This window comes from Sciurus vulgaris (genome assembly GCF_902686455.1).
Source record: "Sciurus vulgaris genome assembly, chromosome: 2".
NCBI classification, from domain to species: domain Eukaryota; kingdom Metazoa; phylum Chordata; class Mammalia; order Rodentia; family Sciuridae; genus Sciurus; species Sciurus vulgaris.
In genome coordinates, this window is record NC_136462.1 from 131,225,222 (window position 1) to 131,247,077 (window position 21,856).

Below are 21,856 nucleotides of genomic sequence, written 5' to 3' on the forward strand. Positions count from 1 at the left end.
TGAATGAATACCTTCCCACATTTATTGCATTTGTAGGGTCTCTCTCTAGTGTGAACTCTCTGATGAACTCTAAGATTTGTGCTAAAACTAAAGTCTTTACCACACTCTTCACATTTGTAAGGTTTCTCTCCTGTGTGAACTCTCTGATGAACATGAAGATTTGTACTCTGACTGAAGCCTTTTTCACATTCATTACACTTATATGGTCTCTCTTCAGTGTGGATCCACTGATGAGCATAAAGATTTGTGCTAAGAGTGAAGCCCTTACCACACTCACATTTATAAGGTCTCTCCCCTATGTGGACTCTCTAATGGATATGAACTTTGGAGCTCCTACTGAAATCTTTGCCACATTGTTCACATTTTTATGGTTTCTCACCTGTATGGATTCTCTGATGAAGATGGAATTTGGAGCCTCTACTAAAGCCCTTACCACACTTTATATGGCTTCTCTCCTGTATGAATTCTCATATGAATGAGGAGTTTTGAGCTTGCAATGAAGCCCTTTCCACATTCATTGCACTTATATGGCTGCTCCCCTGTGTGAACCCTCTGATGTGTACCTAGATCTGAACTTCTAGTGAAGTCTTTACCATACTTATTACTTTTATATGGTTTTTCTCCTGTATGGATTCTCTGATGAACATGAAGGTTGTATGATCACTAAAATTTCTTACCACACTCATCACATTTATAAGGTTTCTTCCCTGTGTGAATCATCACATGTCAATTTAGTTTTGATTTACTACTGAAGTCTTTTCTACAATCATTACATTTATAAGATTTCTTTGTTGTATTTTCTCTGTAATTATGGTGATGATAACTCAAATTTAAATTATTATTCCTCTGAATATGTATACATTGCATATCAATCATGTGAACTTTTTCATTTCTTTCAAAATTTGAATTTTTCCTAAGGACATTTTCAAAGTCATTCCATTTCACTTCTGCATAGTTCTGGTGACTGCAAATGACAAACCTTGTTTTCCAAGAGTAATTTGTCTTATTCTTACAAAACTCACAGCCAAGCTGTTCAGCATGCTCTCCCACATGTGTATCTTGGCCTATTATCCCATCCTCAAATAATGAAGAGGTTTGTCTTGCTAAGTTAGATGAAATATGACCTTGAAACTTCTTTAAACCAATTTCCATTGAATGGTTTTTCCTCAATAGTGCTTTCTCCTTGATCTCTTTTGGGTCATTAAAAAACCTTTGCCTCCCTCAAAATTTAGGCACTCTGTTACAACAAAGTCCTGGGAATGCACTTGCCTTGTGATTTTCCAAGGTAAAAGTTTTTGGTTTGCTAAGTCTGTTACAACTTCCCCTTGATAATCCACCAGTGTTCCCACTTCCAGATACTTTGGTTGATACTCCTTTAAGAATAAAAGGAATTAAGTGATGAGAATAAATAAGGCTTTATTTGAAGATGATGAGATTTCTGAATAAAGAAATGTTCAATCTCAAGCATTTCTGACTAAAGGAATGTCTTGGCTTACTCTCCAAAATTCCATGTCTTTTGGTTCTAAATATGTCAGGAAAGTTAGTGATGAATTCTAGAATTCTCACTGCAAGAAATGAGAAATGAGTACCAAAAGAAAAAGTACAATATACCAAGTCTTCAAATTAAGAACTGAAAGTCAAATAACAACAAAATGCCTAACACATGATAGGCATTCACTATACATATTTACTGGATGAATGGATGGAAATACAACATTCATTAAAAATGATCTTAAGTTGGTTGAAATTGGGCAGAAAAAATAGATTAGACAATAACAGAAAAAGTTACAGAAAAGGCAATAAGAAAAATATGAAGGCTATTAAGGGAAATTTTCCTTATCCTATCAATTCAAATTTCTATTGTTCACATACAACCCATGCTTTCTCCTGCCCAAAAAAGCCAAATCTACATTCTACACCCATCCCATACTTACTTCTCTTTCTTAATTGGCATGGCATTAAAATGGAGCATTCAATAATAGCTACTTCCTCATCTGTGACATAGTCTCTATGGTTCTGAACACAGCATGTTCCTGTCTTTACAAACACTTGTATGTGCATGCACGTGTACATACTATGTTACAAAATACAGCTTGAAATTAAATCAGTCTCCCTGAGCAGCAGATCCCTTTGGAATAACTAACCAACTATTCAAACTAACGCACGATATAATCAGCAATAATACAACTGACTTGGCACAGTTCAGCTAAGTTAGCAGTTAATTACAACCTGTGTAAATTTGTGGAAACTTCATTTTCAACAGCAAAGAATAACGATTATCATCAGCAAAGCCCTGAATGAGAAGTACAGAAAGCTGCGTCTTCTTAGCCCAGCTGCTCCAAGCGGCTCTGCAGCCGCTGCTCTTACGGAAAATCACGGCTTCTTTGCCCGGCTGCTCCAAGTGGCTCTGCAGCCACTTCTCGCTCTTACGGCCCCCACCAGCGGGACGAAAGACACTTACTCTTCAGAGGTTCATGAAGCAGCTTCCCATTTATTCAAATAACACCTTCAATATATAAGCAGTCTCATGCATAAGCAATTGTAACCAGATATGTCCATCTAATCCTGTTAAAGGTCAAGCGATCACTCGCTCAAGCATACATGTAAAGTATATCTGTCCATGTGCTAGGCGGCTGAACTGATTATCATACAGCCAATTGTAAATGCTTCCTGCCTCCCTCCAGGCATAATCAGGACGCCCTTTGCTGTCTGCCAGTCGCCATCTTTAGATGCACGTGGCGTAAACCTGGGCCCTGGGTTTCACCCGCCACAACTCCCCCTTTCTGTTTATAAAAGGGACCGTGCCTGTCTTAGGTTGTCCACGGCTCTAGCCCTCATTTCCTGTCTTAGGTTGGTATGACCCCCTATGAATCTTACCCGTCATTGGCTACCGGTCCAGCATATTTAACCAGACTTGGGGGGATGGGCCAGCATCAATTGCGATGAGAGCTTGGCGAATAACGGCTGTTTCTCTGTGCAGATGTATATGCATTTTGTATATGCACAGGACAGATACAACACACATGAGACCTCCCCTGGACAAAAACACAAACCATTCTTTTCCCCATAGAACAGCAGGCTGCAGAAATGTGGCCAAATGTTGTAAAGTTAGGAGGATATAGAATAGAGGAGTTGGCAAGGGGTACAGGATAGGGCCACATCTTCACTATCCCCCATAGTTCACGCGAGTCTCCTCCATTAATTTGGTGAGAATTCACCAGCACCATCAGCAGGAGAAGCCTCATTTTCTTCCTGTTTTGGGGTCTCTGTTGAGGCCTTGACCAATCTCTTTGGCACCCAAATTGGCGATTGTGCGTTCTGTGGGAAAACACAAACAGACCCTTGGGTCTAGATTAATACCGGATCGGGGCCTTTCCATTGTCCTGATAGAATGTCCTTCCAGAGCACTTGAGGTAGATTCTTTTTATTAGGCTCTGAATGACGGTCAGCAGCCGATCAGCCCTCAGAATCAAGATTTAAAAATTGTAAAACAAACAAGACAACAGACAATTTGTCTTCTGGGGATCTGTATGATGCCCCTATTCCCCCTTTTTGTTTATAAAGCATGTTTTTAAGCGTTAAATGGGCGCGCTCAACAATGCTTTGTCCAATAGGATTATAGGGAATTCCTGTCACATGTTGAATACCAAAGGTGGAACAAAATTGTTTAAAGGCCTGGGACATATATCCAGGACCATTATCTGTTTTAATTTGTTTGGGAACTCCTAGGATGGAGAAAGAATGTAAACAGTGTGTTATTACATCTTTGGTTTTTTCTCCAGTAAGAGCAGAGGCCATAATAAATCCTGAAAAGGTATCAATAGACACATGAATGAATTGTAGTTTTCCAAATTCTGAATAATGAGTTACATCCATTTGCCAAATATGATTGGGCTGAAGCCCTTTTGGATTTACTCCTAATGAGGGGTTAGGAATAAGTGTAATACATTTAGCACAAGACTTGACTATGTCCTGAGCTGTTGCCTTAGTAATTTTATAGCATGTGCGTAGAGTGGAAGCATTTACGTGAAATTTGGAATGAAAAGTTTTTGCATTTTCAAGCATATTAAAGATGTGTGGGTCTCTGGTGGCCATATCTGTTAAATCATTGTGTAAACTTAAAGGACCTGGAAGGCCAGTATGAGCCTGAACCTGCCCAATAAAAAAAGGATTTTTTCTGTCCCAAATAAGTTTTTGTAAACTGTGCAAATATTTAGTAATCGTGGAGGTGAGGGAAATCAGACCAGTTAATTCTAAATTTTGAATAGCATTAACAATGTATTTGCTATCAGAGAATAGGTTAAAAGGCTCATAGTGGGTTTTGAATAATTCTATACCTACTAATCATTCCATTTGTTGTGCAGATAGAGTATTAAACAACAATGTTTCTGTAACATTATCTATAGTAATAGCACCATATCATTTTTTGATCCATCAGTAAATATAAAGGTAGCTCCTGTAATAGGTTCTTTTCGGGTGACTTTAGGAAAAATTACAGGATGTTGACTTCAAAATTGGAAAAGAGGATCAAATGGCAAATGATTGTCAAAAACAGCAAAAGTACTAGTAAAGACTATAGCCCATGAATTTGAATTATTAATATGATATTGTATCTCATCAGTAGTATATGGGGTAGTGATAGTTGAGGGATGTTATCCAAAGGTGGAAAGGGATACTTTTAACGCCTTAAGGATTAATTCTGCCACAGATTCAGTAAACAAGGCTAAGACCTTGTTAGGGGCATAATTCATGTGAACCCATAGAATAGGAACCTTTTGCCAAAACACTCCTGTGGGTAACTTATTTGTGGCCAAGACAATGAATGATAAAGGCTTAGTTAGGTCAAAACCATCAAGATGAGCCTTTTCCATAGCTGTTTCAACAAGCTTGAGAGCTGTTTGAGCCTTAGGGGTAAGCACTCGCTTAGAAAGAGGTTCAGAATCACCTTTAAGAATATCAAACAGGGGGTCCAAACTTGAGGTGGATAAATGAAGGTAAGGTCTAATCTAATTAATATCACCCAAATGTTTTTGAAAATCATTTAAAGTTCTAAGCTCGACTTCCTGAACAGTAATTTTTGTGGGTTTAACCATAGTTTGATTTATGATAGATCCCAGGAAGTTTTTGGTGTCTGTGATTTGTACTTTATTAATGGCAATATGTAAGCCCCATCTTTCAAGTGACTTTAGTAAGAAATTATAACATTGCTCTATGACAGGTTTTTCCTTATGAGCTAGCAAACTATCATCCATATAATGATAGATTAAAAGTTGAGGGTTTGCTATGCGTATAGGTTCAATAGCCTTGCCTACATATATTTGACACATGGTAGGGCAATTGGCCATGCCTTTCGAGAGGACTATCCATTCATATCTTTTAGTAGGAGAGCTATTATTAAGTGAGGACACAGTAAATGTGAACCTTTTGGTGTCTGAAGGATGTAACGGAATGGAAAAGAAACAATCTTTTATGTCAATTACAATGGAGGGCCAATTAACTGAGATAGTCGATAAAGTAGGTAATCCTAATTGAATAGGTCCCATGGGCTCCATTATAGAATTTACTGCTCTTAGGTCATGTAAGAGCCTCCATTTTCCTGATTTCTTTTTTATTATATATATTGGTGTGTTGAAAGGAGAGGTGGATGGTTTCACGTGTCCAGCCTCTAGTTGTTCATAAACCAAATGCTGGGCCGCTCCTAATTTGTCTTTTGAGAGGGGCCACTTAGGGACCCAGACAGGTTTATCAGATTTCCATGTTATTTAAATTGCTTCAGTGGCCCCTAATGAAAATCCAATCCCTTTCTATCTTGTTCTGAAGTAACTAAAATGGGTGAAGTAGGTCCTTGACTATTTTTCCCAAGACCTTTTCCCCATATGTGTCCTTGGGCTAACATCATTTGATTAGCTTTTGGATTACCGTATGGGATCTCGGATGTGAGATGTAAATCCATCTGTTCCATGATATCTCTCCCCCATAAGTTTACCGGGATATGTTCAAGGACATAAGGTTGGACAATACCACTATGACCTTCTTTATCCTTCCATTTTAATATGGCTGCACTCTTGTTAGGATTGGAAGCTATACCCAATCCTCTTAAAGTCTGATCTGCCTGTTGAAGTAGCCAGGCTTTTGGCCATTCTGTAATTTTGATAATACTTTTGTCAGCTCCAGTATCTAATAAGCCCTCAAAACTTTTGCCTTCTATCACTACCTTTGTCATAGGCCTATCTTTTAAACCCCATGTTAACATGACCATATTTTGGCCAGTAGAACCTAATCCTTTATTTCCCCTAATAATATTTTTTGATGGATATTGATCATAGCAACTGGGTAAGACCAACAATTGTGCTATGTGATCACCCTGAGCTATTATTGCTACACTTCTTGGTGAAGAAGCAAGGATTTTTATTTCTCCTGTAAAATCAGGGTTTATACCTCCAGGGACAATATTTAATCCTTTTAAAGCAGAAGAACTCTTCCTCAGAACTAGTCCCACTGTTCCTTTAGGTAATGGGCCGACAGCCAAAGTAGGTACTGGCTGTACTCCCATCTCTGGAGTTAATACTACTCTGGCGGAGGCACAGAGGTCTGAACATCTACTTTCTCTTTCAGAAGCTTGACTTGTTCTTTTTTTACAGTTTCTAATATCTTTTTCCCTTCTCTTAACTGTTTTTGAAATTTTGATTTTTTGGAAGTCAGACAGAAATGAACTAATGTCACAATAACAACAACAAACAGAAACCAAACAAGGAAAGGTAACACAAATAACTTACACATATTTGTTATGGGACATCCTTTGCTGTCTCTTGGGACAGCCTTTCAATATATTCTCTCTCTAGGAGAATCTTCAGTTATGCTCTCTCTCTAGGGGACCCTTCCATTAAAACCTATGGCCACCGTTTCCTCAAATAGGGAAACCTTCTTGTTAATTACACTAGTGAAACTGTCTTTTATATACCCAAATGCTCACCAATTCCCAGTCTGATCCTCGTTTGATCACGGTCCGGGCCACCACTTACGGAAAGCCACAGCTTCTTACCCTGGCTGCTCCAAACAGCTCTGCAGCCGCTTCTCCCTCTTACGGCCCCACCAGCGGGACGAAAGACACACTTCAGAGGTTCATGAAGCAGCTTACTGTTTATTCAAATAACACCTTCAATATATAAGCAGTCTCATACATAAGCAATTGTAACCAGATATGTCCATCTAATCCTGTTAAAGGTCAAGCGATCACTCGCTCAAGCATACATGTAATGTATATCTGTCCACGCGCTAGGCGGCTGAACTGATTATCATACAGCCAATTGTAAATGCTTCCTGCCTCTCTCCAGGCATAATCAGGATGCCCTTTGCTCTCTGCCAGTCACCATCTTTAGATGCACGTGGCGTAACCCTGGGCCCCGGGTTTTGCCCGCCACAGAGAAGAACCTGTTTTGATTACCATTAGCATATATAAATGGTGCTTGACTATTATATATTTGTCTAAATAATAACGTTCCCTCTCTTGTTATAAATGAGGATATTAATTTTAGAATTAGATATTTTTGAATCTAGAAATCCTTAAGGGGATAAATGATCTATACAACTTGGGTAGAAGAGAAAATAATCAGAATATAGGGTTAGAATCTTGGCTTCCTGGTAACTATAGGCTGAGGGCAGAAAATTAGGGATAATTTAGCTTCACATATAAACCTTAGATCATGAAAAACATTGTATCATTTTATATTCTATACAAAATGACACAGACCAGCAATAGGATTGTGGAGGAATAGAAGATTTTTTTATAGCAGACCTTATTTTACTTTTGTATAGTTTCAATATTTTTATCAAGCATAATTTAGTTCTGTAAACATAATGCAATTAATCAATGAAAGACATGAGTAGGGTAAATAACCAAAATATAAAGGAATTACCTAGGTGTATCAGTGTTTTCCAAGTGAAATGAGTCACAAATACAAACCACATTGTAACTGAATTTTAACCCACATTTTTAAAAAGATTATGAAGAAACAGGTGAAACTAATTTAATGACATATTTTATTCAACAATATATTCAAAATACTATCATTTCAACATGTAACTGGCATAACAAATCCTAATGAAATATTTTATATAATTTTACTAATTCTTCCAAATCTGGTGTGTGTTTTACACTCAGTACATTGAAGTTAGAATTGGACAAATTTCAATAGCCTGGAAAGCTACACACAGTTAGTATCAGACAGCACAAATTTATAACCTTTACATTCATCTCATTAATAAGAAATTAATTATAATAAATTCACACATTATCCCATATCATTAATTTATGTAACTGTTTCCAATGCCATAATTTTTCAATGTTTGGATGTGTCAAAATTTATATGAGTAAGGTCATTATAATGAAAATCAGCTATTTACATTTTTTCTCATAAGTGAGAACAGATCTTTTGTAAAAGATTTTTAAAAAAAAGGCCCACTAAGTACATGGAAAAATTTGACAGTTTAATAGTGAGAAAAATACAGTACAAAGTCATGAGCTATATAATTTACATCAGGTGTGTGCATATATTACTGGTAGGAATGTACAGTGGTATTGTCCTTGTCATAGTTTTGATCTGGACTGTTCCTCAAAGGCTCATGTGTTAAAGGCTAGATTCCCAGCTTATGGTGCTACTGGGAGGTGGTGGAAACTTTAGGAGACAGCCCTAGTTGAAAGAAAGAAGTCACTAGGGGTGTGCCCATGAAGGATATGCCTTGTTTCAAATCCCTTCTTCCCTCTCTGCTTTCTGGCTGCCATGAGGTGAGCAACTGTGTTCTATCACAAGCTCCCTATCATGAAGTTTTGCCTCACCAAAACATCAGAATCAATGGAGCCAAGTGACCATGAACTGAAACCTCTGAAACCAATAAACTACAATCTTTCCTCCTCTGATTTTCTCAGGAACCTCATTAGAGTGAAAGAAAGCTAACACATTCTTTTGAAAGAAATTTAACAAAATATTTTTAAAAGGTCTAAATTAGTTAAAACTTTTGCTGCAAAAAAAAAATCATTTTCTAAGGATTTTATACTACAGTCTAACTAAACAAATGTGGAATATATGGACCATTATGAATAATTTGGCAGTAACTTAAATGTTCAATCATGGGTATCCAAAGAGTGAAAGTAAACCAATGAAATTGAATGTTGATCAGTTATTTCATATGACTAATTATTGTTCTGTATGTCAAATAAGAAAGACAGCATAGCTTATATGTATGTATTCCCTCTTTTCAAGAAAGGTAAAATTGACTAACTTTTGTTATTTGCATATTATAAAATTTGCATAACAAATTTACATGCTCAAAGTCAAGTAAAAAATTGGAAAAATTAAAATGGCAAAATGTAGCAGAAAGACTGAAGATGAAGACAATTTTTAAAAGACTAGAATTTTTTAGAAGAAATGTAACTGCTGACTCCAAATAAACAATCTCAATAGAGGGGTAGTCTTCAGAAATTAAAATAAGGACAGAGAGAAAAAAAGAAATTTAATCATACTGAAATTATGGAAAACTCTGCAGGGCAACAAGTACCTTAGAGTATTTCTGTTTGATTTTTAAAATGAAAATATGCCATTGGTAGAATTTTAGCAGAAACTAAAGACAGTAAAGAAAAGAAAAATCATTTGGAATTGCACACCTGGCAATACTGACTTTCAACATTTGTGAGTGCTCCCTTCAGGATTTTTTCTTTATAGCTTCATAGTACTCAATAGATATTCATTGAATTAAAGGGGGAGGGGGACCAAACCTCATAGGAATGTCAGTATAAATATGCTAAAGTAGTAAGAAAGAACAGAAATAGCAAGTCTTAAGAAATACGTCACTGGGAAGGAAAGAGAAAAACTGTACTTAATATAATATAATAATTGCATTTAAAAGCAAGAGAAGGCTAGTGAGAAGAGCTCAGTAGTACAGTACTGACCTAGAATACAGGAGGCCTTGGGTTTGATCCTCAGTATCAGAAAAATAAAAAAACAACTTAAAAGGGAAGAGCTCAAAGTGTAACATGTCATTTCATTTTAATATTTCCCTCTATTGTATTTTTAAATGTAAGTATACATAAAATTTTATAACTTTCTTTCTTTACATAATACATTATCCCATATCATTAAGAATTTATATAACTGTTTCCAATGACATAATTTTTCAATGTTTAGATGTATCATAATTTAAATGAATAAGGTCATTATAATGAAAATCAGCTATTTATAATGTTGAGAAAATATATTTGATCATGACTCAATTTCTAGACCTCTATGGTACATATTAGATGGAGGTCCTGTCAGAGAAAGAACTCATGAAAAGGTTATTATCATTAAATCTCTTTATAGCTAAACTCTCTCCAGAACATTTTAAGCAATTTTTTTTTCTTCCAGCCCTATTTTAACCAATTCTTCCTCTCAGGCACTAAGATAAGATATGGTCTAGTATGTTTATTTGTATTTATAGGGGAAAAGTTAAGAAAATTAAATGACTAACAAAGGAGAATGAATGAAAAGCATAAGAATACTGAAGTAAGGAGTAATCATGCCACAAAGTCACAGAAGTGAGATGAGTAAGAGAATAAGATGGATGAGAAAATATGGGTAAGAATTTTGAAAACATAAGAAAATATGAACTTAAGAAAGAGCATCCTCCTCTGATAAGTATCAAGGAGAAACAGGATAAAAGGATGAAAAATATATAAAATAGAGAGGACTATGAGATAAATTCATCAGCCAACATTTCAAGAAGTTCTATTTTTAGCAGTTATAACATCATTATCTTCTGAGTCTCACCTGGACGAGCACCTCTCAGGGGTGCTGTCCTCATCATCCATGCCTCCTCTTCTAACTCTAGTGAGGAGATAATACCAGTTTTGAAAGTGTGACATCCTACTCATGGGGAAAGAAAAACATAAAATATATCTGAAAATATCTTTTCCCTTAATATGCGAGCCCTCTGAAAGACTAGTATGGTGAGGTTTCAGAGAGGGTTAAGATATAGAAGTTCCTGATATCAGTTCTTAAAGCATAAAGATAATTTACCTAGGGAAAGATATGTTAGAAAAAATCCTATGTCATGGGACTGTCATAGCACTGAAGACTTAATCTACTGCCTATGATGCTACTGGGAAGTGGTGAAACTTTTAGGAGCTGGGGCCTCACAGAAGGAAGGATCATTGGTGGTGTGCCCTTAAAGGGAATACTGGGACTCCAGCCTATCCCTGTCTCTTACCTTCCAGAGTATTATAAGGTGGGCATCTTTCTCCACCATGTGCTCCTGCCATGAAGTCTTGCTTCATGAGAAGCCCAAAGGCAACAGAGTCAATCAACCATAGGCTAAAACGTGTGAAACTCTGAGCTGAGGTAAACCTTTCCTTTATTAAGTTGATTATTTCATGTGTTTTGTCATAGTGACAAATGGCCAACTGGATTTGAAAGGTTTGGTTTTTCAGACTAAAATCCAGCTGACCAGAAGAACACTATAAAGACCCATGACTGTTAATAAGTGAGGAAGTACGGACCCTTCAATGGAAGGTTTTCAATTACAAAAGAAATTTGTCCTTACCCACATAGATCAGATTCATCTAATTCTCCAGCATCACTTCCCTGTACAATTTCCTCTGTGGAGGACTTAGTTGTCTCCATTCATCCTCAGTGAAATCTACAAGAATATCTTTGAATGTCACTGACTCCTAAAATACAAGAATATTTACACATTACTAACTATTCAGAAAAATGTTCATTATATAAAGGGTGAAGCTAACAATCACAGGTAAGTTGGAGATGTATAGCAAATATTCTGACAGTGCTCCCAGACTTGAGATATATCTAACATAGACACAAGCAAGTAGAAATTCACTGATTTTCTCAATATGCTTTTCCTCCTGTCTCAAAGAAACAGGTGTCCCTCCCTTTAGATTCTCTTATCTAGGACCTAAAGGTTTTCTCCTCTGATGTTCTCTAGACATTCACTCATATCTTAATAATGTTTTTAATCTTCAAACCGTCTCTCCATGAATATTCTTCCTCAGTTTATAACCAAAATCTTTCCCTTTCTCTCTTGTTGAAAAAAATAAATTAACAGCCCTCTGAACACAATTCAGAAGTGTAAGTACAGTAACAATTGCTTATGGGAAATCATTTAACAAGCCCTGTAACAAGATGGAAAGATGCAGATGACCACAGAGTAGGGAGTTGGAGAAGGAAAGTCAAGGAAATATACCATCAAAAGAAGTTCTGACATACCATTCTTTTGCAGACACAGGTAGAACTGACAGGGACCTGCCAATTTCTGAGGCAGAATATGGAGCTCAGAGAATGAGATCCCAGAATTCTTTGCTCTGAACTGAGGGTAGAAAGAACAGGTTTCAGGTCTCCAACAAAGAGTTAAAGGCTATCTTACGTGCTTCCCATTCACTACCACAGTGTCTCCACATTTAAAAAGATACAAAGAATACAACACCAAAAACTTAATCACACTGTAAAAAGTAAAGTAAGAATTCTGAATAATTCTGGAGGTGAATCTACAAGAATCCATCCATACTAATCACAGTAGATAAGATTTCTGCCCGTCAGCAGAAACTTTAGAATAAATAGAATTTTTTTTAAAAGTAAGAACGTGGTCAGAAATGGCATGCAAAGAAGTGAAAGCACAGCAATAAAAGCAACAAAGAAAAGGAAGGGCAAAGAATAATAATAATAAAAAAAAACTATTCTGGGAGAATTGTGATCAAAGGAATATAAGCTATCTTCCCTAAATGCGTGTTCTATAGAAACATCCAATATGGACATGTATTTAATTAAATATATATAAGCAAAAATCAAAATGATAAGAAAATTACATGAAAAGGTATGAACTATTCCGAGAACTAAAATTTACCATAGAGCAAATAAATTAGGAATTCTCAAATATTACAGGGCTAAGGGAAGAACATTTTTAAAGGAATCACTTGATAATGAAATTCAAACTCTCTGCCAAAATAAATAAATAATAATAAATAAAAATCACAATGAAGAACTAAGGAATAAAATAATCACAAAAAATAGTGATGAAGGCTGTTTATTGTCCTAATTCAAATAGATTATCTTTTCTGGCTTACTTCATTGGGTTAATACAATTGTCTTTTGTTGTTATAATTGAGCGGATTTTTTGTTTGTTTTATTTTACAGCCTTTATGATAGATTAGTTGAACCACTGATTAGAACAATCCTAACTCATTGCGGGATCAGAACTGAAATGATGAACCAGGAAAATAGTTATAGGAGAACTAAGAGTAAACCATGACAAGTAAAAATTTTACAACAGCAGAAACAAAACATCTATAGAACAAAATGGCAGGAGAAGAAATTTTTAAAAATACTTGAATATCTAACCATGCAGATATAAACACAGTGAATCTCTTTTAATATGGTCTTTTCTTTCACTCTTAGAAAAATACTAGAACAAGAATTTTATTTTGTTCAGTATATTTATCTCTAAGATAAAGCAATTCCTTAATTTCTCCGTAGTTACTTTTTCTTATTAAATTCAAGTAACACTAAATATTTTTCAATTCTTTGCTGGTACATCTATTGTTATTAAACAATTCCTATTTTCTTTCTGTTCATCCATTAATCAGTCTTCTCTTTCTGTCTTACTACAATGTCCAACCCTTATCTCTACAAATATGCAGAAAGATGTAACTAGACATTCAAGGTTAATATTAAAAGGCAGGATGCTTTCACTTTTGTTCAACTATTATATGTTGTTGAATTATTAAATAAAATAATATACCTTGAAAAGGAAAAAGTAACTGACTTTTACTTTAGTCAAAATGGAATAAACACCTGTTTCCCAACTAATTACAGATAAAAATCCTGCATATTATATTTAAAACAAATACAGGACAACTATGAAAGGTATAAAAAAAAAAAAAAGGCAGGCAGACTACACTCTCTAAGTCTGAGAAATAACTTGATACTGAGTTCCTGAGATTTTTAGTCTTCTAAATTCCATAGCAGAAGCTGAAGAATCATCAATCTGGAAATGCCAATGGGAACAGAGAAAAAAGGCCCCAAAAAGTCTGTTTGTTTGTTTGTTTAAGACCAGAAAAACAAGGTCAGCTCAGTACTGTTAAATAAACAAAATAAATAAATAAATAGATTTTAGACACTGAACACCTACTCTAGGCAAACACAAGTAAAAATGTGGCTTTCTTCCCATCATCTTCAGCCAAGGTTGAGCAGGTGAGCCTATACTTCTACCCTCACCTGTGTATAAAATCCTACCCCAGCCCACCACCCAGAATCAACTGAAACAAAGATTTCAGAACAGTCAACATCAGAAGTCCCACTGAGCAATTACATAACTGCTCAAAACAAATGAAAAGGGAGAAAATCTCAGCAGAAAAGCAGAATATATAAAGAAAAATCTATGAAAATTTTACAGGTAAAAACATAAATTAACTGAAAAAAAAAATTCATTAACAGGCTCCACAACAGACAGAGAGAACAGAGAAAAGAAATAGTGAAATTAACGGAGGGATAGAAATTACCTAATGATCACAGAGAAGATACACTGGGAAAAAATAAACAGTTTAGGCATTTTGGGGGCTATATCCTAGGATATAATCCAAATCTTAGCAAAATTTAAAAGGACTAAAATCATACTTCAGAAAAGGTAATCAAATAAGACTGTTAAACTAATAATGATTAATAAAATCAAGAAGGCTAAACCTTGGTAGAGTATAGAAGAGGGATCCATGAAAGAAAACTAATTCGTCACACAAACTGCCAAACCTGTTCATGAAATTCACTCAAGTAAACAGCCTTTCTCTAGAAAGAGAAATCAAAATATTTCAGATGCTGAAATTCCATTCTCCTGCAAAATGATAGCAGCAAATAGACCATATTACAATAACAGAATACTACAGACTAAATGAAATATCCCCAGAGAAGCACTTGGTTGCATAAGTATATGTGTGTGTTTGTGTAGATATATATAATCTCAATCAGAAATCCAGCAATTCATTATAGAAATGGAAAGAATAAATTTATAGAACCAGAACTGACTGAATTACAAAGAACCGAAAAAAGAATAAAAAAGGAAGAAAACTAATGGAATAAAAATGAGATAAAGCTATTTAATTAGTCAAATACAAAATGGTAAAATATGTAACATTTATTCTAGAAATTCCAAATTGACTCAACTTTAGAAGTCTGTATGTCAATCTCTGTCTTTCATCAATTCATATCTGCAGATTTCCCTATTTGGTAAAAGGTTTTTGTAACCCCAAAATCAATACTCACATTACTTTCATCATTATATTCAGACACGTACAAAGCTGTAAAAACTTTGATTTTCCCTAGCCATGCAGTCTCTTCAGTTTTCATAATTAAACAGGTATCTTTTTTATAGACTATTCAGTGCCATGTGTTTCTTTGTTTTGGTTCCCCCACCCCGGGAGGGTTCAAGGTTTTTTGTTTGGTTTGCTTTTGTTGATGGTTTCATTATTTAAAATAGTTTCCATGTGTAGTGATGAAGTTCTTCCTATCCAGTGTTCCTAAGTACAAGACTACAAAATATATTATGAAGAAAGCAAGTGTTAGATTAAACTTCATTCAGGCCTGAGGTATAGTGCTATTGGCCATGAGTTCAATGTTAATGAATCAACAATAAACATTAAATATGGTGTCCTTAAATAAAAACACACAATACAAAGTTATACATTGACTAGTTCTGTGATCAGAAGCAAACAGGATCTTAAACCTTTACCTTTTAAGTGCAGTGGTTTAGTACTTGCTAATTCAATGTGCATGGCAACTTCGTAGAATATAACTGAAGTGAATAATGAGAATCCACTGTTTTGGCTTACTATTTGTAATACAAAATCATATCATTATCCTCACATATGCTGAAAAGGCTTCATTCCTAAAGCCAAGACCTTGAAAAAAGAAGAAATACTGAAGGTGTTTAGAGCAAAAAGGCTAAAACACCCATTTTCTCTACCACTATTTTATTTTTACTATAAGTATTAGCCAAACAAATCAAATTAGATAATTAAAGATATATGAATTGAAAAAGTTCATATAACACCATCTTTGTGAGTGAAGTGATAATATATTTGAAAACTCTATAAATAAAGATAAAATTATAACAAATAATAATTCAGTAAGGCTTTATGACACAAAGTTAACTAAAAAACAGAAGAAGCAACAGCCTTCATATACATGATCGATATGTAGTTAAAAGAAACAACAGAGAAAATCCCACTACGATAGCCAAAAATGATAATTCAGGAAAATTGTAATTAGAAATTTATAAAAACTACATGATGAAAACCCTAACACACTTCTGAAACATACAGAAGCACAAAGGTATATATCCAATAACATAAAAATATATATGTGTAAAGTTACTCACTGCAAGACTGTTTAGAATTTCAGAATATTGGAAAAACCCTAAATGTTCTTACAAAGAATGGTTGAATAAAGTACAATATATAAAATTATGGGCAGATTGAGTCTCACAAAAAGATACTGAAGAAGTTTGTTTCCCAAGTAAATAAAATTTTATTTGCTCCACCTTATTTGCAGAGGATCAAGTTAACAGAAGTGATAAAGGAGATTTAATAGAAGTGATAAAGGAGATTCAATATGCCTGATACCTTATAAAAGTGTAAGGAGTGAATTACAGAGGAAGAATGCCAAGTGAAGATAAAGGCTGAGATGGGAGCAATGCAACTACAAACAAGGAATGTTAAAGACTGCCAGCAAACTACCAGAAGTAGGAAAGAGGCCAGAAACAGATTCTCCCTCATTCAGAAAGAACCATGACTGCTAACACCCTGATATTAGATTTTTCACTTCAGAACTGTGAGAAAATAAATTTCTGTTATACCACCCAGATGGCAATTAAGGAAGCCAGAGCAAATTAATACAATATTCATTGTATGATATAATGCTGTAAAATTTAATAAGAACAATCTCACTGAATAATATCCAGTGATTCCAGGATATATTGTCAGGAGATACAAGAAGAATATAGAGAATATACAGTATGCTATTTTTTGTGTGTTAAAAAAAAGTGGAAGTAAAATGTACATTATTAGCTTGATTCTGCATGAAAATTATAAAAAGAATAAAACCCAATCTGATGAGCAGCCACTTCAATGTTTATTGCAGCAAATTCACAATAGTCATATTATGAAATCAACCTAGATGCCCATCAGTAGATGAATGAATCAAGAAAATGTGGTATGTATACACAGGAGGATTTTACCCAGACATAAAAAATAACAAAATAATGACATTTGCTGGTAAATGGATGGAAATGGAGAAAATCATGCCAAGTGAAATAAGCCAGACTCAGAAAATCAACACTTGCATGCTTTCTCTCATATGTGGAAGCTGGAGCAAAATAAGAGAAAGAAGGCAGATATAAAAAAAATATAGGGAAGATTAGTGGAGTAGAAGAGAGGGAGATCGGAATGGAAAGGGAAAGAAATACCCAATAATTAACAAAATCATGTTATATTCATATGTAAAGGTACCAAAGGGAATTTCATCTTTACGTATATACAGAAAATACTAGTCAAAAATAAATCAGGGAGTGAAAGGAAGATTAGTAGAGATGAGAAGGAAAAATAGAGAAAGGGAGGAGGGGAGGAAAGATAGGGAGTAAGAGCTGAAATGAAATTCCTTTCAAGTGCGATTTTATCAAAATGAACCCAAATACTATGTATAATTACAATGCTCTGATTAATAAAAAAACAGAATCTGATAAGATTGATTACCTACAGGGGTGCACTGGATGAGACAAAAATTCACAGGTAAAGGAAGAATTATAATTCTCTCAGAGTTATTCTTTGTATAATCCTTAATTGTAGAATCACATTAATGTTACAAATAATTTTTTAAAAATCACCAAGGATAGAAGGAAATTTCTAAATGGAACTGTGTAAGTGTTTCAGGACTACAGTAACAAAAGGCCACAGACTAGATGGCCTAAACAAAAGAAATTTATTATCTCACAATTCTGGAGACTGGAGGTAAAAAATAAGATGTTAACATGTTTGGTTCTTCTGAGGCCTTTTTTCTTCACTTGCAGATGTTCATCTTCTCCCTTTGTCCTCACATGATCTTTCCTCTCTTGTCTGTGCTCCAATTTCTCCTTCTTATAAGGACAGCAGTCATACTGGATAAGGGAATACACTAACAGCCTCATTTTAACTTACCTCTTCAAAAGCCCCATTCCCAAATCTATTCACATTATATGGTACTGGCACTTAGTGCTTCAATATATGAATTTTGAAGAATACAATCCAGTCCATAACCAAAAAATAAAGATCAAACAAATGAACGTAACTACATTTAAAATGAATATATTCATTCCCCAAGCAACTTTTGAATCAGCATTTTCATAATAAAAATATCTTCCACAAATCTGAACTATGGTAAGCTAGTAGGTTCTTCATAGGTGAAATGCATAGGCTGTAAAAACTACATTTTATGTATTCTACAACTGAGCAAACGAGGAAATAAATATATTTAATACAAGCATTAATACAAGCCTGTTTTCTCATTATGCTGATGGAATCACAAATATAGCAAGGAAGAAAACATGAACAAATTCTTTGAGTTGGAGTAATATCAGAATGAATTCATGGATTTTAATACACAGAGCTGCATATATGTGTATATAAGCATATGTACATGTGTGTTTTGCACATTTGTACATAGATTTGTCCATTGGAAGGACCTGCAAGCAGTGATAGCTAGTAGCCATGTATACAACTTGCACCCAGATTTGGATTCAATGACACCTTCTCCATTAAATAGACTCAAGACTCCCTGAGTTGGGGTAGGGAAAGAACAAAAAGAACCTTAAACAACTGGATAATTTCAGCATCAAAATCAATAATATCTATAACAGATTGTAACCCAGGGAATAAAGATCCATGAGTTTCCACTGACATAAAAAATGAATAAATTAAGTAGCAAAGTCAGATCTTATTCACAGAAGAAGTAATCAGAAATGTAAAAATAATAACGCAGTTAAATAGTCACCATTTGTGCAGCAATTATCAATGAATGTATATGTAGTGGTCAAAGTTTTAATAAATGTACATGGTCAAAACATTTTCCCACAAATTTCTTATTAATTATGACTTTGCATTTTGTGACCTTGAACACTTATCTTAGTATCTCTTAGATTTTTTTCTTCACTCCCAAAGTGGAAATAACTATCATCTTTTTTTGCATTTCCCCTAAGATACAAAAACTGGAATTGATGCAGTATCTAGAACTAACTGACAAACATTAGGAGCATGGTAAAAGGTAATACATTTTCCATTTTTTAAAAAGGAGCAAAAGTCAGTCAGTCAACTCTGAACAATTAATTTAGCATTTCAGGAGAAAAATAAATTCAACTCACAAATACCAAGGTCATGGCCTCTTTTTCTAGAGGAAGTATCAAGAGGACAGAGCTAGTAGGGAAAAAAAGCAATTAGTAACTGGACTAGTCCAGAGCAACCAGTTTGGGTTTCCACAATTAAGCCAACATTTTAACCAACTGAAGCCATTAATTCCTTTTTTCCTCATTTACCACTTTAAAAGATCTTTTGCTCATTTACACTCAGATTCTTTTACATCCCTTAACTCAAAGTTTTGGGTTAAGTTGTCAACTATCTCCTTTCTGGATGTGATACCACCTCCCAAACTACCCTCTTCCTGGGCCAGAAACTCCAACAGTAACACAGACTCAGAAGTTCTAGTCTTTTCTCAAACTCTAAGTTTTCCCTTCAGTTTATTGCAAGAGTTCTTAACCCATATGCGTCCTTTCAGAATGTATTCTTGCTGCTTGCTGCTGAATTTTGCCTGAGAACTCTTAAAAGGGACATTAACACTGAGGACAAAAATTCACTTTCTGTTTACTTGCCAAATGATGAGCGCTTAACCTATATGATAAAAGGTCACTACGCTGGTGGATCTTTTTCCCTTGAAAAGCAATGAGCCTGCCTGTTCTACTAATGCTCAGAGCAGATAGCCTTGGCAGGAAGGTCCCAGCAGGATCTGCCCTGTAGAACGGGAGGCCCTATAGGAGAGCTGCAATCAATGCAGCCAATGCCTAAAGTACATAAGAGATTTACAGAATTAAAGTGGCTAGAAAGGGCTGTGTAAGGGACCCAAAACTCAGCAGGAAACCCTGACGTCAAACACCTCAAGACTCATCATAGCACAGGAAAGCAAACTTCACCTCCTTACAGAGTAAACTCTCAATACAATGATTTAAACTTAGCCATTTAGTATATCTTCCCTGCACAATTTTTAAAACCTGACCTGTTTAAGGACGCAAACCTGCCAGGTGCTCAGTTCCCAGGATCAGTCCCAGGTAAACGAACCTGGAGAACTGATCAGTATTTGACTCCCACCTGGCTCAGGGAGGATGCGCATGCGCACTCGCCTTGGGTTCGCGAATGCACACGTGACGACGACCCAGGTCTTCGCTCTTACTGACCCACCTCGCACACCACTTGCTTCCACGCCGGTGCCCACGGCGCCTCCAACTTGTAAGACCCGGCTTTATGCATGGCGTGGCCGGAGTCACATTCGGCTAGGGGTCATTCGACCTCCCTGGACTTTCACACGGTGACCGGAAGAGGAATCGCGGGCGCGGAAACAATGTGGACTACAGTTCCCACTACGCCCCATGCACTTCCTCTTCCGCGGGAGGGACAGAACGCCGTCTGTAGGGAGGCCTCTTCGGGATTCTTCCTTGATATCCTGTTGTTTGATTCTTGACTATCTTCGAGAGAGAAAAAAGGAATGCTTTTTGTTGTTTAAAAATGCGCTTCTCGGCATTTAGTGAGATTAAATGTGCATCTGTGTTAATATGTATATTTACATAGGCCTTTCATATTTTTGCTCGCTTTTTGCTAACTATATAAGCATAAGCTTTATACACTTAAATATCTTTATTTCCTGTGTTATTCTGTGACTTTAAAACCAGGAAATCCTTTACGTTTATCTGATTAAAATGACACGTGTTTTATTGTTGTTGATTTGAAATATAGTCATTCACCTTTAGCTACAAGGAATAGTTTCCAAGACCTCCCACCCCCAGTGAGTGCCTAAAGCCACAGATCACAGATAATACTGATCGCTATATATACTATTTTTTACTGTACCTATGTATCTTTAAAAGTTAAATTCATAAGTTAGTAAGACATGAATACAATGTAAAAAAATACACTTAAAAGAATAATATATTATAGTAAAAGCTATGTGAATATGAGCTGTGTGTGTCTCAAAATGCCCTTTTACTGTGATGATATAAGTTGAAACTTGAGAAACTTTGTACTTATGATGATGTAAGATGAATTTTAAAGGAAACACTTAATGGCCTGTCTTTGGTATATCCAAGTTGCAAGCATCCTTAATCTTGTGTTTGAGGGCCATTATTAAGTAAAATAAGACTTATTGGAACACAAGGACTAAGGTACCCTGACACTCTTATCTGATACTCTTATTCATCATGGGATGCTTCACATTCCAGGAACAAAGCCAGATGATATGAGATTTCCCACACACTACTCAACACAGTGGGCAATTAAAAATTTCTGAATTATTTGTTTCTGATACTTTTCCCTTTACTACTTTCCTGCTCTGACTGACCATGAGTAACTGAAACCACTTGCAGAAGTCAAACACAAGGATAACAGGGACTAATGTACCTCTTTGGTTTAACTCTTTTGAGCAGGATTTTTCTAATATTTTTTCTCAGTCCTGTGATATTTGTCTATATATGCTTTTATTTAATATATACAGCTATTGTACAGTTAAATTTTTTTAACTGTACAAAATAAAAT

General features: G+C 35.4%; 1 long non-coding RNA gene across 1 annotated transcript; it reads right to left on the bottom strand.

Moving 5' to 3' along the window:
• Window positions 1–444: 444 nt before the first annotated feature.
• LOC306650454 lies at window positions 445–20,661 on the bottom strand. Its single transcript, XR_013760930.1, has 3 exons — window positions 20,510–20,661; window positions 11,575–11,701; window positions 445–1,373 (listed from the first exon to the last, which is right to left on the bottom strand). It is a non-coding gene; the product is annotated as an uncharacterized lncRNA (long non-coding RNA).
• Between the last annotated feature and the right edge of the window lie 1,195 nt (window positions 20,662–21,856).